Genomic DNA, 652 nt, shown 5'->3' on the forward strand with positions numbered 1-652 from the left:
GTCGGCTGTAGGAAATGGAAAAGGGAGAGGAGGGTTGTTGGAGAGGGAAAGAAACGGGTATCTGGTGTCCCGCACACTGTGGGCTTTCCCCAGCTTCCCAGCACTGCGGATCCAGGTTCTTGGAATTGTGTGGTCGTGGTTAAAAAAAAACCCCAAAATACCCCTGCTGCAGGCGGCACCGTTTGCAGTGGCACCTGCCCGGGCCTGACCCGAAACGCCCTGCGGGGCCGAAGCATCCCCTGGCGTGACGCCTGTTCTCCTCAGGTCCCCTTTATCCCGGAGCAGGGACCAATCCTGGAGGAATCCTGGGGAGCCCAGCCTGGCCACGGCTCTCGGCTCCTGGGAGTGCAGTCTGCTGGCGTCTGAAGTGGGAGCAGAATTCTCCCGGGGCTGTGCGTTGTCACCTCGCGCTTCCTCCGGGCGTGCGACGGGAGGGTCCCCCGGGGCCAGCGATCCGGCTGTCGGGTGGGCTGGGGTGTGTGAGGCGAGACGCTTCCGGCCGGGCAGGGAGGCATCCCCAGCGGGAAGGATGCGGAGAGGATTGGTCGATGTCACGTTTTCACACCTCGGCTGCCTCTGCCCATAGTTCCTCGGGAAGCACGGCTGCAGCCCCGGCTCCGGGGGGGTTACTGGCTTGGTGGGGCGACCCGGG

The sequence above is a fragment of the Eurypyga helias genome, unplaced genomic scaffold, assembly GCF_000690775.1.
Source record: "Eurypyga helias isolate BGI_N326 unplaced genomic scaffold, ASM69077v1 scaffold38839, whole genome shotgun sequence".
Classification (NCBI taxonomy): Eukaryota; Metazoa; Chordata; class Aves; order Eurypygiformes; family Eurypygidae; genus Eurypyga; species Eurypyga helias.